General features: G+C 50.4%; 1 long non-coding RNA gene across 2 annotated transcripts; it reads right to left on the bottom strand.

Annotated features, from left to right (window-relative positions):
* Positions 1–6,808: 6,808 nt before the first annotated feature.
* On the bottom strand, positions 6,809–13,757 carry LOC128151057 (uncharacterized). 2 transcript variants are annotated; one of them, XR_008238270.1, is made up of 5 exons: positions 12,417–13,757; positions 11,404–11,499; positions 9,783–9,868; positions 8,010–8,105; positions 6,809–7,147 (listed from the first exon to the last, which is right to left on the bottom strand). It is a non-coding gene; the product is annotated as an uncharacterized LOC128151057 (long non-coding RNA). The 2 variants fall into 2 exon arrangements; XR_008238271.1 differs by having other exon boundaries at positions 13,312–13,757.
* Positions 13,758–16,294: the final 2,537 nt, after the last annotated feature.

Genomic DNA, 16,294 nt, shown 5'->3' with positions numbered 1-16,294 from the left:
AGAAGATTTGGAGTCAGGTTCAAGCCCTTTTATTATTTCTCTCCAACTGCACAGGAGTCAACATATGCTGCTTTCGAAGGCAGAAGCGGGATTTGAAGCCCCCCCCCCCCGCTCTTCAACATGGACAATGCTGTTTGCAGGATAGCACAACTGTCTCCTTTGAGGCATGGGACTGCACACAGAGTGGCTTTCTGTACCTTTTCACGGAAAACAAAGAGTACTGTGGCCTTTAGCTCTGAAACCTCCAGAGAAACAAGTGCTCCCCTGGACAGCAATTCTCACCCTACTTTCTGAAGGTAGGACTAGTGTGATGGACCCATGGCCCCACGCCCCTGCTCTGCTGTGCAAAGTGCCAGGCCTCTGTGCAGTAGCAGAGGGTCATTACTGCCATTTTATTAATAGGTAAATTGGTGCTTCCCAAGGTTATACACAGCCTGAAGCAGGGACAGGCCCTGAGCAGCTGGGCATCCTCCTGGGGATGAACATGGACATTCACAAGTGAGCTACCTCTGTACCACCCCAGCAGATGCCAGCCATCCTTGAGTAGGGCATGGTGCTTTGTCATACCAGGATGCAGCACTCAGGCAGAGCCAGCTTCACAGCACGGGGCAAGCAGAGCCCCAACACGTGCTGGTTTGCACAGTGACACCCCTGTCCTGGCCACTGGTTTGCACAGTGACATCCGTGTCCCAGCCACATTCAGCCCCATGGGCAGAGCTCAGCTGTCACAGGGTGCTGCTCACTGCAGCGCAGATCTGCAGAGACACTGTGAATGACAGGACCATTCACTCATGATTTTTATATCTCCATGTGCCTCTGCAGCCCTCTGTGCCTTTTAGACAGCAAAACACTGGGACAGCCCCAGCCTTCTCCCCACGCAGCAGCACAGACCCTGTCCCAGCTGGGGCTGCCGGCTGCTCCGGTGAGGAGCCAGCCCAGCAGCTGATGTAATTCTGCAATTAGGACTGGGTGAAGTCAGAATTTCTGCTCCAGGCCCGCCCTTTGGATATCCTGTTGACACCCCCCCCCCCCCCCCCCCGAAGGCAGCTCCCCACTCCCTGGGACGTCCCTGCAGAGCCACAGCCCGGTGCTTGCTTTCCTCTAAAAACTGCCCCTACAAATCAAGAGGGCGACGCTGTCAGCAGCATGAACATGTTTATTAAGTGACAACAAGCCTGTTCCCTTCTAGCTCCACTTTGACTCCTTCCCTGCATCCATTTTTCAAGTTCATTAGCTTTCTCATTTCTCCCTTCAGTCTTCTCCTCCTTCTTACAATCCCACTGTCCAGTGAAGAGACTGGCAGCAACAAGAAGCCGAGTCCCCCATTTACCCCTCACCCAGGAGGAGCATCTGCTGCATGCTCATGGCACCAGCTCCTTCCAGCTCCGTGCCACAGAAGGGCTGGTTGAGTTTCAGCGTTAGCATCAGGCTCAGACCAGGCAGGGGAAAGGAAAGATGAATGACATGACACCAAATGATGCCTGATGTTTTCCTAATGAGGCCAATAAACTCACCAGGCCACAGCAGAGCTGTCAGACTGAGTCCCTGCTAAGAGCCAGACAACTGGGCTTTGACCAGGACTCAGATCATAAGACTTTTACAGCCGCTCTCTGCCCTAGTCCCAGCCCAACCAAGTCCCTATGCCCTGTTGCTCTGTCTATGTGTGTCACCCACCAGCTGGACAGGATCCCCATCACTGTCATTTCCATCCAGATGTCTCCTGGGACATGCCCCTGCCTGGGTGTCAGCTCCCTTCCCAGTGTACTGCTGGACACTGATGCTATCATCAGAGAATAAATATCCCCTAGCACAGGGCAGCCTTCAGTGCAAACAGCACCTTTCACTGGGGGTGGGATAAATGGCAGATACTTCTGAATCCATCCATTGGAGGAATCCATCTGTCATCTGCACTGCAGTGCTCCACAGGTACAAATTGTCAGCGCAGGCATTGGTCCAAGGTAAGCCAGAAGACATTCAATTCATTGATCTTCCAGCCCACGCACAAGTGTATAGACGTGTTCATTAACAGCGTCTGCATTGCTGTCCTTTTGGCCCCTACACGCCATCTCCTTTGAACAATATTCCGCCTGTGTCAATCCCAGCTTAAGCTCCCCCGAAACACAAAAGAGAACAGAAGAAAGCTCATCACGAGCAGCTACGTGCAGGTCTGGAGAGAACAGTCCTGCCCAGCACCAAGGCTCTTATCTGTCCTCTAACGCAGGAACGCACACACAGGGTCTTGAGCTGCCCTTTCAGCTCCATGCACAGCTATCATCGCTTCAGCCTGTGATCCTGCTAGGTGTCAGTAGCTATGGATTGACCTGCATCAGTGCTTAAAAGCTGCCCACTTTGCCTTTCTTCTCAGCAAATTACAGATGATTGAGTATGTTTTGCTGGGTTTTGACAATGATGAAGAGTAAGGTCTCGAACTGGAGCGCTCTCCATGAAGCTGTCGCTGAGCTCAGCACAGGGCTGCGCTCCAGCCAGAAACCCTGTTCTGATTGTCAGCTCTTCCCTTGCAATTGTATTCAGATATTCTGTTCTTCTTTGCCTATTCTCCTGCACAGGCAGGACATAAAAGCTTCTACAAGCTGTTAAACTATTGGCATGCTGTAAACCAAGAGGGGCTACGCTGCAGTTGTAAGTAACATTATCCCAATGAATAAGTAAGCCATGTTATGATCAGGACCACAAGTGCTAGCTATTGCTTGATAAAGATAGTCTGTAATCACAGTACTGAAGAGCAGGCATAGGAGAAGACCAGCTGTGAAGCCTGACCTTCTGCAAACCAGAGCCCAGCAAGTTCCCCTGAGCCCCTGCGCTAGAGAGGGCAACTCCGCTGCTCTGCAGGGACCCACCAGCAGCACCAGCTCTGGGGCCTCGGCCCCATCACAAAGGTGCAAGAGGCTTCCACCCAGGACCTTTCGGTCTCAGTCTAGTGCTCAAAGACAAAACAATGTGAGAAGGGAGGTGAGGTGGGCAGAGAAACCCTTTCCAGAAGCAGTTGATGCTCACCCTGGAAAGGGCTGACAGGTGAGTTCCCGGGCTGCCAGCACAGCATCCCCTCACAGCCATGGACACACGAATGCTCCCACCAAGGCTATTTGTTGTCTCTGCCATAAAAGAGTTTCAATCAAGCTAGGACAGTAAATTCTAGTTTAAACTAAACAACCCCATTTACTCACAATGAAGGCTGTTCACAACCAAAACCCTGTCTCGGACAAGTAGTGCTTCAGAGCACAGATTTGGCTTATAGCATTTAAAGCAGCTGTCTTCATAAAAGCTAATAAAATACAGTTGGATAATTAAAAGCTTTAATTAAAAATGCAAAGTCCAAATAGTTTCATATTAACAAGGAAACTTGTTTTGACATCTGAAATTGCTGCACAAGCTAAATTCCCATGTATTCTCTCCAGGCTATTTAGAGTTTGCTGCGTAGCTGGAAATGTCTCCTAACTCAGTCCAATCACCATGTGTTGCTGCGGACGTGCACCAAAAATTGATGCTGCTTGTTTTAAAACTTCACTTTTAATTATCACAGTCTGAGGCAGCAGTGGGCTTATTTGCATGCCAATCCCTGAACGCAGCCTGGGGATGGAGCAGCTTGGCACTCCAGGGATAAAATATGTAACTCCCGGGCATGGGCTGCCAAGCTAAAATGAGAGCTGAGCAGAGCAGCAGAGCCAGCTTTGAGCGGAGGTTTCTGCAGCTCTGTCCTTAGCTGTGACACTGGGGCATGGGGCTATGCAGTGCCACCACCGTGATCCCTGCCTGCGGCTGGGAGCACCCACTACATGGGTGCTGGGAACTGGAATTTGGTGGGGCTGTGCTGAGGATGAAGGGGGAGCCGGACTGAGTCTCAATACAGGAGCTGTTTTTGCAGCTGAACGTGGCAGTTGGGTCCATGACTGGTCCCACACCTGCAACAGTTCAGGATGAGCAAGTTTTGTGGCTGTTTCCCCTTTCTGTCCATGCCAGGGTGAACTAGAAGCACATCTCTCCTACATGAAATCTCATTTCTGGCAGGACAAGTGCAGGCATAGGCACAGGCAGGGACGTTCCAGGTGTGGGTGTAGCATGCTGCCAGGAGAAAGGAAACTTCAGCCTGCAAAGAGAGGAGAAGCAATGCTCCACCCCATCCCTGGGACTGCTGGAGGCTCACTGAAGCCCCAGTGCTTCTCATATCCTCATTTCAAAGCCACCTGAGGCCATGCAGCCAGTGGGAATCCTCTGCTTCAGCCACACTGTCCCCTTTGGACTCTCTACAGCATCAGATCCTCTTCTGGCAGGGCTGATGCATGGGTGCGATTTACAGCCCCTTTGCACTAGTTAGTGTCTTGGAACAAAATACTCTTGTAACAAGTACCAGTGAAATGGCAGTAAATCCATCAGTGCACCCTTAGGATTACAGATCCACAAGGCTTAAAACCAACAAGGACTGATTTAATTGTGTAATTTGACGTTTCTCATAACACAGACCAAAGAGCCTCTCTAAGCACCAGCTGTTACAGACGCATCACCAGAGCAACTTTTCTATTAGCTACACATCTACTCATTTACTGGCCTTTGGCAGTGGAGAAGCCACCCCGGACCTGCTAAGGGGACTGCATGGTTACTGCCCTCACTATGGAAATGGGCATCTCCTGTCCAGATGCCACTGTCCAGCTTCATCTCCAAGACACTGGAACTTGTTGGACCGTTTTATGAAACACTAACTCTCGACTTATTGCGTCATAAGAAAGCGGATTTCTTTTTCCATTTCACATATTTTTATAGACGTTAAATGAGAATAAACTGAAAACATTTGGATTTCAACAGCCAATGGCTTTGGTTTGGCCTTGTTCTGTGTTTTATTTGTCTTTTTCTCCCCAGGAAAACTTTCAAAAACTGAAATCTGACTTCTGGCCAACCCTTCAGTGAGCAGTAGAAGAACCGTGCGCAGGTTCCCATGCCTCGGTGCCTTCTCTTTTCCTCTACCCTACCTTGCCGCTTCCGTTTTTGTTTTGTACAGAGAGCACAATAAATGTTTATCCATCACAGCCCCAACGCTGAAAGTACCTGGGATAAAGGCAGTAACTTGGTACTAACACTGCATTTGGCCCAGTGCTGATCAGGCACCCTGAGACCTAGACGCCTGCTAGGTCACTGCTGGCAAATGGTTTCTCCAACCCCTGCCTCAGTTTCCCCACTTGCAGAATGGAGCGATGATGGACTTGCCTCCTCTGCAAAGTGTTTTGTAAGAGCTTCTTTCTCTTTTTCTTCTGGCTCTGCTGACTTCTGATAGGTGGAAATTTCGAGTTTCTCAGTAGTCCCTGCAGCTCCACTGATCTGCTGCCTGCAGCTTGACCCATCCTGCTGAAGAGCAACGGTGCATGCAGGGAATTTTCTCTGCTTCCCACCTATTTGTTCCCTGGCCCTGGGCACAAGGGGGCTGCAAAGCTCCCTTTGGGTCCCCAAAGGTCACTTAGCAGAGTGCACGGCTAAATTAGCCCACAGTGGGACCCTCTTACAGCAGTCCCCTCTGCTACCATTGGACTCCGAAAGCTGTGGTCAAGCCGAAAGCCGCCAAGGGGAAGGGGAGCATGGGCAGGGTGCGGGGGTGCTGGGGCAGGTAAGACATCACCCAACACGAGAGCACCGCTCAGCCACCCATCTTTAACACGGGACCTCTGTGGGGCCCCCCGGCAGGGAGCGAGGAGGACGCAGCGCCAGGGCTGGCAGGCCGGGGGACAGGGGACACCACCGGGGTGCCCCTGGCGTGCTGGGGGCTGCGGGGCCCCGTCCCTGCTACCGCTGCCATAGGAGGAGGGAGAGGAGGAGGGAGAGGAAGGCAGCCGAGCCAGCAGCGGGCCGAGAGCACCCTCCTGCGGGGCGCGAGCTGCGCTGCGGCTCCTCGGCTCGGGATGCACTTTCCCGGCCAGCACAGGCTTCAGCCTTCGGGGTTCACGCTTGGGAGTCCTCTGCTGCTCCCTGCTCGCCCCCGGCGCTTTCCACCCGCTTCCCGGGTAAAGAAAGGGGGTTTGGGGCTGTTCCTGGGGGACTGCTGCATGGACTCGCTCCCGCCAGAAGCAATGCCTGCACCAGCCTCGCTCATAGCTCTTTGTTCTCCCTGCAGACCTGAGGGTGGGAGGACCAAGAGGGACCTTTCACCGCCCCAGTGCCACCCTGGATCCTGAAGCCAGCTGAGAACTGAGCTGGGGGCCGAGACCGTTTATCCAGGTGCGGCAGGGAAAATGGGAACACAACCTTGGTCTGCCCGGCTTCTGTCTGCTCACTCACACCAGCATGGTAAGACCGACATGTCAGGGCAGTGACACAGCACCATCCTTGGGGCGGGGGGGGGTAAAAAGAAAAAAAAAGTCTTTAACTTGTACTAAAAAGAATATTAATGGATATACTGCTGGGAACAATCTACACTGACCCCTGGACAAGCAACTGCATGAACTCTCAAGTCTTGTCCACCTCTATAATAAGGGATGCTCTGAAGCACATTTAATTACAAGATTCTTTATTGAAACATCTCACCCAGCTACCTGCAACAAAAGCATTGGTGTTGCACCATGACCTAAGCACTGGCCAGTTCTTCTGACTCAGATGCTTTCAAGGGAGCAGCTCCCCAAAGGAATGCAAGGAGGCTGGGATCATCTCAGCATCTTCCCCCAGCCACGTTATCCTGACAGTTTTCTTTCTTAAAAAGCCAAAAGTTGGGGTAGAGGGGCTCAGCAAAATCATACTCAAACTGGTGCATCAAGGTCACGTTATCATAGGTGAGCCTGTAAATGGACAAAGTCCTGCTGGGGTAGTTCGTGTAGACCCCTATCCTACCAAGCACATCCATTTGGAGGCGCATCTCCACATCACTGTGCCATGCAGAAAACCCTTTCCCATTCTGCAGGATGCTCCAGTTGTTGTTCCCCAGGGTGCAGCTGTTCCTTTCTGAACCTGTCTGGTCACTGCTTCTGTACGTCATGCCAAGGTAAACATCAGCCTCAGTATCTCAACCTCAAAATAGTAGCGGCTAAAGTACGAACTCTTGTTAGACAGCGCTTGATGCCAGTGTTCCAATCTTCCAGGATGATCTGGGTACAGCTGTTCCCAAGGAGCAGTGCTGGTCACTTTTTGGTTTTCTCCTGCTCTGCATTGCATGCTAAGGGAAACAGAAAAATAGAAAAGAATGGTTTTGAAACATAAGAAAAACCTTTTTTACTGTAAATGTGGTCAAATATTGGAAAAGTTTGCCCAGAGAGGTTTTGGCATCTCCATCCTTGCAGATACTCAAACCCAACTGGACATGGCCCTGAGCAGCTTGCCCCAGCTGGCCCTTCTCTGAGCAGAGGGGCTTGACTCGAGACCTCCAGAGGTCCCTGCTGACCACAGTGATTCTGTGCAATTGTTACCAGGACCTATCCAGGAGCATTCTCTCTCCTGGTTACCCAACGTATGAGCTTTGTATTTAAAGTCTGCACGTAACCACAGGAGCGTTTTCTGTGACTGATGATTTTCTGAAGCTACGGTCATGCTAGGTTTCAGCCACGCACAATAAAACTAATTAACATGTGAAAAATCGAAGGCAAACTATGCAAGACACTCAAGAAAATTAATCTGAATTGATTTTTCAAGCGGATTAAGATAAGTCACATTAAACTTCTTTGTATGATTTTAGGCAGAATTAAAATGACCATGACTCAGTTTAGTTCTCCTTAAATGAATAAAAGTAAACTGAATTCCTTGTAAGAGTCTCCTACCAAGAAGTTTAATCTGTAAACCTTTATTTAATTTGAATTTTCTTTCCTAAGTGTCCTTAAGAATCTAAGCCAGTCCCTGAGGCTCTCTCTGCAGTCAGTGGCAGGAGATAGACACCTCCAGGGCGTGCTGCACCGCCGCTGACGGAGGTATGTGTCCAAGACAGGTGAGATGGATTTTACTCAGTATCTCCAGAAATCTCTTACCAACATCTACCCCCCACTAAAAGGCAGGTCAGGATTAAAACCACCAAACCCAGGACTTACACTTGAGGAAATCACTCCCTGTCTTTGGTTGGGGGGCAGAGTTGTGATGGTTGGTTGGTCCAGTTGCAGACATCATAATTTTGATCCCACAAATCTCTTCAGGAATAAAAGGAAAGAGAGAAATGATTGTTGCCCCAGCACTAACCGGGGCCATGGTACCTAGGACTCATGCACCATGGGAACCGGGGCAATGGTCCCCGGCTGTGCAGGACCAGCTCCTCATGTTGTCTGTAGGATAAGAACCTGCCCGCGGGTGCTGTAGAGGTTCCATCCAAACAGGGGATTTTGTGAGCACATGCAGATGTGGGGCCTGATTCTGGCTTCATGCTGGGCAACCCCACATCAGCCTCTCAGCACTTTGGGACACAACCTGGGGCTCGGTGTGCTTTGCACAGCACCCTTGCTTCCTCGAACCCACGAGTGCATACAACAATGGGGGACAGAGATCAGAAAGGACTCCTCGATCCCACGATTTGCAAGTGGTTCGTGCAGAGCTGGACAAGGGGGCTGCGTGTCCTGCTGTGGTCAGACACACTCTTGTGCCGCCTAGAGGCATTTGAGCTGTTTTGCAGGGCTGCCTTGAACGCTGTTTTTATGAGAAATTATTCCTGCCTGAAAACAGGAGAGAGGCTGGTGCAGCATCCCAAACGCACTACAGCACTGGTGTTTGAGCCCCATCTCTGCTGACGTTTGGGGTGCAAAGCGCTTTTCAAGATTGACCCCAGCCAGCAAAAGCCCTTCTCTTTGTCGCTACTGGCACCCGGTAGTTTTGCCTTTGCTGAGGAAACTGGGCTCATATATATAAACCGGTGGGATTTATGAGGCTCAGCCACATTACCTTGTGTGGGTACAAACTCAGCCAGTTTATATCTTTCTACTCATGAGATTTTTACCAGAGACTTAAAAGGACCCGGGATAGGGACACCGATAAAGCTCAGGCTTTCCACATACTAAATCATTATCGGCTGACTGCTGCTGTTTATCATTTTAAAGAAAGACCAGGACAAAGCCAAAGGGGGGGGAGGCATAAACCCCTGGTCTTTCTTGCCCTCTGCTCTAAGGTGGCGTTGGATTGAGACACAGCATCCCCCTTGGTCTGGGGAATCCCTCCCCTCTCCCTTTGATCATCCCACAACCTGCTAACGCCTCATCACAACCTGTCACCAAAACCAGGCAACAAACAGTGCTGTCAGCTCTGAAAACATCTTGTAATCAGCACAGTTTTCCCATTCCCTGTCAAGATGAGACCTGAAATTATTCACCAGAAGGTAAAGCAGAGTTAGCTCCTGACCTGACCCAGGTCTTGGGGGACTCACCGGGACGGTGAGTTCATGCATCTTGTCTCAAGCTAGATGAGCAGGGAGTTTGGTCTCTGTTGCTCACACTGTGAGTTCATGCCCTTTTTATCTGGCTGTTTCTCATTCTCTCTAGGTCTGACAAGAAAGTCCCTCCTGGATTTGAAACCTGTTCTTAAGGGAAGTTTTATCAGGACCTCTGAAAAATTCCAGTTTCAGCAAATCAAAAAAATTCAGGATGTTCCTGGCCTGTTGCGCTTGCTGTCACAGCAGCCAGTGTAACGTTGCAAATCCGAAGCAATGACCTTATTACAGAGAAAGGGCAGTATGGTGGGCTCTAGTGTGGTTCACATTCAATTTTCTGGGCCTTTGCTTCTCCCACTTGGTGATAGCACAGAGCTGTTTATAAGCAAGCACTTGCCCTCAGATGTAGCTTTGCAAAAATAAGTACAAGATATCAGGCTCTGTGATGATCCACCTGATTCAAGACAGTTTGTCCTTCAGCCCAATGTAAAGGCAAGGAAGACCATCCACCCCGGAGCTCTTCCTGAATTCACAGCACTCCTAGCCACAAAATAAACAAAAAGATTCACCTGTTTTAGGCTATGATACTGTGCATTGGAGGCATTTTGCAGGTGGGTATGGCACGCTGTGGTGGTCAGGGCAGGCACTGCTCTCCCAACGCCCCATCCTTCCAGCCACTGTCATGGGAGACACCTCAGACTCCCCTACTTTTACGAAGATGCACTTGGTGCTGTGAGCAGGCATCTTCTCCAGTTTGAGCTTATTCTCAAAGAAGGCTCACTTGTGTTCTAAGTGGATCTTTATCCTGTTGATGTGGCTCACAGCCACACTCCCCTTCTCCCCGAGAAGGACCACTACCTCCCCCCGGGCTGTCCCCACTGCCACCAACAGCAGCCTAAACCCTCCTGCAAGGCTTTCCACACCCAGGACAGATGCCTAGGGGACAGAAGTCACCTGTTGTACCATCCTTCAAGTCAACTCCTGCTGCATTGGCCCCTCTCCACCCCAGGGTACCTCCCTTGCAAACACTGGCACATCCAGTGCCTTTTTGGAAAGGGAAAACTCACAGTACAGTGGCAGTTGTGGCTGCAGTAGCTTTGAAACACGGGACTGAGGCTGTTTTTCAAGGAAGTTTGTTACAAAGCTGGTCACACTAGGCAACCACTGTGACTATTTTGGGGGTTATAACTTCCATTATGGCTCGCACTTTGCTGAAGATGACAAGTGATGCTGTTAGTCACATCTAGTGGTAAGTGACACTGCTATTTAGGTGGCTGATGCCCTCAAGACTGATGATTCACCAAAGGTGCACCCAACAGGCAGCTGGATGATATAACCAAAGCTTGGTTTGGAGGGTAATTCTCCAACAAAACCCTGCATAAGGGAGTTCCACCTTCCTGAAGTCAGAGAAACCTTCATGTAGGCTTAAAGTAAATCAGCCTGAAAAACAAGATCTTGGTGAGTTTGGCTTTTATTGGGAATACATGGAGTTCGGGGTTCAGATTTCCTACTCAGCTGGGTGAGAACCAGCTCCTCCCAGGAACCAGCAGGACTGCTCCACAGCATCAGCAAGGTTTGACATGGTCTGACTCTTCCTGAAGCCCAAAGCACCCAGGGCTCGGTATTTGGGAGTAACCCCATGCTGGACTGCGTATTACAGAGGCACTTGAAAGCCAAATCCACATGTAGTAAGAGCTCAGTCCAGAGAGCCTTGGCTTTTTAACTCATGCCATAGCATCTCACGCTGGCTTCATCTTTCAGATGTCAGCCAAAATTGTGTATTTCAGATTAGTTCATTCCTAGCTCACTTGGGTTTAAGGAACACAGACTGAACTGCAAGAAACCATCCAGTTGATCCCCTGCTACAGGCTTCTCCTGAAAACTCATCCTAAACTGAAGTCTCCCTCACCACAGACTAAGCCTTGTTCTCCTCCACTAGGAGCTCTGCTGATGCCCCCCAGAAACCACCTGATAGAAACTGGGCAGAATTGTGGCTGTCATCATTTTACAGGGAGGCAGATCATCCGTGGCACCGACAGCAAGCTGGGAGCAAACCCAGCTGTGTTCTGCCTTACCATGCTCGACAGGGTGTTATTCTGTAGTTTGAGAATTGCTTTCTCAAGAGACTTCGGCTTCCAGTCGTACACCAGGTGGGACTGAAGAAGTTCATCCTGTGAACAAACCAGAGAGCCATCACTGACCCACCCTCTCTGGGGTCAGAAGACCCAGGACAGTAAACTCTCCGAGCCCTGCGGTAGGTGTTGGATACCCAGAACTGGAGTAGAGTCCTCTCCAGCAAAAAGCACCAGGTGACCATCCAACTTGGATGACTACACCTTTTTAACAGCACTGGAAGACATCACCCCATATTGTCCAGCTTTCCCTTCTTCTCTCAAAGCCTGAGAAAGCTCTCTGCCAGCAGCAGGAAATAAAACATTTGTTAATAAGTGAACACAGGCAATGTGCCCATAGGAATGCAATCCTGCCATCCATGATTTAAAAAACTGCTGGAAGAGGAGAATAAAACAGCCACCTCATCCAAGCTCTCACCTGGAGGGAGGGATTCAAACCCACCTTCCAGCCTAAACACTGGAGAGGGATGGAAGAAGCACTGCCAAGCAGTCAGTGCCCAGCCTCAGAGAACCAGTGCGTGGTCCAGCCCTGTCAACTGCTCTATAGCATCTCAGACCAGGCCCTCAAAACTGGGCAAGAGGGATTCCTGCTGGGGTAAGGTCACTGAGGTCTCTGAAGACCTGGACTCACACCTCAGGCCATTTGACCCTCCCTCACACGTCAGCGGAGCTTCCCAGGCAGGCAGGGCGGCAGGCGCAGTGCAGGATGCCCTTTGCACAGCACCAGCCACAACATCTGGTAAATGCACAGGACCAAAATTTTTATTAAACTTTCCATTCCCACACTGGCAGCGACCACTTGTTTTGGAAGCAGAGCCCTCCTCCTCCCAGGGGGAGAAAGTAAATCCATACAGAGAAAGGACAAAGAACATTGTTTTTCAAACCTCGCTCTTTCCCCACTTAGCTATCAAACTTGCTTGGAGGGTTACACCTAAAAATATTTAGTCTTCACTTACCCAGGCTATTCACTCATGACCAGGTTTCTGGTTATAGAGTTCAGTGCTCTAAACCGTGGGTCGGCATGTCCTCAGAGGGGCTGCAGGTCCGGCTCTGCAACCCGCTGCTCCCCAGGGCAGCAGGGCGATGCTCCGGGCAGGCGAGGCAGGACGTCACCACTGCCACCTCCTTGGCCAAGCAGCAGTCACAGTAAATCTCATCCTTTTTGCTCTCCTGAGCACCGGCTGCTTTCTCAGAGCTGTTCAAAACCAGCCTGCGTGGGGCAAATCTGGGTGCACCATCTGCTTTGCCTTCCCCACCAACAATGTCCTCTGGGCCAGCTTTGTCCCCAGGGAAGGTGCTGCCCTCATGGCCCCACGCTGCAGGGATGGGACCCTCCTAGCCCCAGGTCTGGGGGCAGCTCTCCTGGGACAGGCATTTCCTAACCAGTCTCCAAATCCTGGCAAGGCAGTGCTGTAATCCTGGAGGCCAGGAAGGAAAGCAGAGCCACACCTGAGCTCCCCCAGCAAAGCTGCGCCTTAACTCTTTCTGTCCTCACCACGGCAGGGCGGCTCTGCAAGGAATCTGCCTGCTTGGCCCCATCTCCCCACCCCCACCCCGAGCCATCTCAGCCTTCCCATTTCCACCTCCATCACTCTCTGTGCTTCCACCTGCAGAAACTGGAGCATTTTTCTCCTGTTTTAACTGCATACGGAAAGTAGGAAACATAAGGGAATGGTGGCTGGAAAGTACCATAATGGGAAAAAATAACCACCCTTTCCTATTGTTTTTTGCTGACATGATGTTTGGCAAAAGTTCAGTTTTCAAGCAGTTTTTAAGCAAATTTCACTCCAGCTTTGCAAAAAGTAATTTCACCAGTATTAGTTTTCACCCGTTACCCAGAGCAGCACTCACGGATGGGGCTGGTCAAACGTCCTGATGTGCTCTACCTCCAGACAGACCTGTGCCTGGGTATGGCCTCAGCAAGGTCTGAGGAAGAAGGTGAGGTTTGGCTTAATAATCACACCTAGCGCTTTTTTTTGAGTTTGTAAACCTGGACTGGTTGTAGCTGAAAGCGAGAAGCAGATGGTTTCAGCTGCAGAAATAAATTACGCCCCACTCAGAGGATGTTTTTCTGCATAAATTGTTGGGAAAAATCTCCTTTTTTTAGAGTCAAGCCCTTCCGTCACCCAGGGCGCCCCAATGTCATCCCACGCAGTGATGCTTTTCGTTTCCTATCCCATGCTGAAATCATCAACCTTTCCCAAGCAGGGACTTGCTGCCCAGCTGAATTTCTCCAGCAATCATTCCTTCTCTCAGAAAGCCAAAGCTGAGCAAAACTGGTTCTTCTGCAAGCTCATGCAGCTAGGGAAGAGAGAAAAACATGCCGATAAGAATCTCTGATGGCTTCGGGATAAATTTATATCTGATCTTCTCCCTCAGACAAAATATTTCGGTTATTTTCTCTCCTCAGCAATTGTACATTAAAATGAAAGTTAATGAGATGAGGATTAAATACCCTCAGGATGGGGAAATAAACCTTGACTTCTGGCAAGATTTGAGAGGTTTTTTACAAAATAAAGTCATGTGAACAGCGGTGTAAACGGTTCAGCGTGAGATTTCCCACAGCACTTTTTATCTTAAAGCACATTTTACAATGCAAGGACAGAGGAGCACTTGCCCGTCTCCATCCTGTGATGTGACACAACAGAGCCCTGAAGCCACCAACATCCCATAGCAGTGTTAGGAGGATTTACTGTGACCAGGCTGGAACAGGGGACTGGCACTCTCACACAGGGCAGGAGTGAGTGCCGCAGGTGGGTGCCGGTGTGCCCAGCCCCAGGGCACCACAGCTTGCGGGTGCCGTGCTCTGTGCCAGTGACCGTAGGCACAAGACCAGTCAGGACACGGGGCAGGTATGAGTTGTGGTCCCCTCTGTCCTCAATGATACTTTGGGGTGCGCGGAGCTTCACCACCTCATCCTACAGCAACAGCCTGTGTTTGGGTCATTTTGGGTGCTCATGACCAGCCTGCTAAATGCTGGAGTGGTGATAAAGTGATAACAGCCCTGCATGCCAAAAGCTGGGCTCCTGTCACGATGTAGGAGAAACACAGTGAAATGAAAAAATTTAAACTATCAGGATGGGAAATGTACAGGGGGCAATGCTAAGGTCAGCCAGTGTCAGCTGTCACCTCCAGAGGTTACCACTGTGCCCTGCAAGGAGCTTCCTCCAGCTCGTGGTTTCAGTGCAGCATCAGGAGGCAGAGCCACAATTACTGACCCTATGTCTGGGGCACCATCAGCACCCTGCAGCTCCTGACACTCTTGTGTATCGATGCAGATGGCAAGAATACTAGGCCAGGATATAAGCTGACATTAATAAGCATTATTCACCAGCAGACATTAAAAATTACTTATTTTAACAGGAGAACTCACTGACTTGAGATAACATTTGGAGACCAGACCATAAGGTCTAGTCAGAAGCAGAATAAGGGGGAGAGAGAAACCCAGGGAGCTGCTGCTCCCCGCTCCCCCCTCTCCTCCCCACTCAGCACATGCACAGCACCAAACATCCTTGCAGAACTGCCATCCCAGAGGCGGACCCTGAATGGAGGACACATCTCCATGATAATGCAGCAGCTCCTTATTTCCACTGGCACATTCACAACCCACCAAAACAGGGTGCATAGAGCAAGAAACTTGGATAACAATCCACTTCAAATTAATTCTCCTATTCCAGTAAGGATTAATTTTCAGCAGCTCTTCCTGAAAATACCAGTCACCATCAGCCTGCAGGATCCCTCCTTGCTGGTGGTCACCGGGGTCACTAAGGATCCCACGGAGGAACCAGGGGAAAATGCTGGTGCCTGTTTGGCCATGAATAGGGCAAGAAACAGTCCCGTTTGTCCCATATCCAAATTTCCCAGCCCACTCAGTGCACTGTGTTACAGGTTTTCACACACTAGATGTCAGCAGAAGAATAAAAATAACGCAGAGAGGTGTCTGGTGCGCCAGCTTAAACCTGGCAGCAATTTCCACCAGCCCACTAAAACTCACAGCCTGACACCAAAAAATCCATTTGCTGCAGCAATAACCAGACTGGGAGGAGGGTGGCAGGGAAAAGCCACCCAGAGGAGACCCGATGTCTCTCCGTGAGTCCTGAATGTGGCAAGGTGCAGCCCTGGACTGACTTGTCTGTGTCAGCAAAACGCTGAGATATTCACAGACCAGCAAAACAGTATATTGCACGTACATTTTCGGTGGTGGGGGGATATGCTGCTGGCCCAGGGCCCAGCTTCTCCAGTACAGCTGATTTAACTGACCAACACTGCTCTCCTGTTTCTGCTGCAGACACCCTCTGAAGCCAGGGATTATGAAACACGGCCCACAGGTACGACCTGCCCCTTGCTCCACCAGCAGAACAACAAGCCACGGTATAAACCACCTTTCTGTATACCAGGAGAAACGGTCCTGTACTATCAGCTTTTGTATCTTTATAGTTGTAGCAATAAAATCAGACTGCAGCCCTTGCAGTGGAAGGGATTGAATCTGCGTGATGAGTGGCCCCAAGGCTTTACCTGCCCTTCCTGAGCTGGGCCATTACCCTCTCCCAGCAGCTTTTACCCACTTTTTGGACAGGACTGAGAGCCGAGAGGTTTCAGGTCTGTGCTGGCCTCTTTGTACAAGAGCAGGAGAATGGATCACTGAGCCCTGGGAAAATCCCTGCCCCTAAAATCTGCCCCTACAGATTCAGCTGTCTACATTCATCGCTCTCTTGACTTTGGGCCACCTGCCCAGTCTGGGCAGTGAGCATCTTACAGCAAATCCTGAAACATCCTTGTGGCGTTCCTAAACCCAGAGGTGGGGCGCAGCTAAGGGGTCCTCTTCAAGTTACAC

The sequence above is a fragment of the Harpia harpyja genome, chromosome 14 (assembly GCF_026419915.1).
Source record: "Harpia harpyja isolate bHarHar1 chromosome 14, bHarHar1 primary haplotype, whole genome shotgun sequence".
NCBI classification, from domain to species: Eukaryota; Metazoa; Chordata; class Aves; order Accipitriformes; family Accipitridae; genus Harpia; species Harpia harpyja.
This window is presented reverse-complemented; position numbering and strand designations above follow the sequence as displayed.